Raw genomic sequence first — 326 nt, 5'->3', positions numbered from 1 at the left:
GGGAGGGAGCCCCTGCCCGGGGGGGGGTACAGGGGCCGGGGGCAGGGGCTGCGCCTGCAGCGCCTCTGGCAGTCCTGGTCCGAGCTGAAGACCAGCGTGCGGAGGAGCGCCGTGGGCGGGCGGCTCTGGTCGTGGGTGCAGGAGACCTTGGCGCTCGATGACACCGAGGAAGAGGAGGAGGTGCTGCCGCCCAACCTGCAGTTCAAGGTGGATGCACTCTTCCACGCCATGACGGTGGACGCGTGAGGAGCACCGGCCAGAGTAGGTGTCCTCTACAACTGCCTGAGAGGAGGCTGTAGGGAGGGGGGGGGGGGGGGTCGGCTCCC

The sequence above is a fragment of the Egretta garzetta genome, unplaced genomic scaffold (assembly GCF_000687185.1).
Source record: "Egretta garzetta isolate BGI_Z169 unplaced genomic scaffold, ASM68718v1 scaffold520, whole genome shotgun sequence".
In the NCBI taxonomy this organism is placed as follows: Eukaryota; Metazoa; Chordata; class Aves; order Pelecaniformes; family Ardeidae; genus Egretta; species Egretta garzetta.
This window is presented reverse-complemented; position numbering follows the sequence as displayed.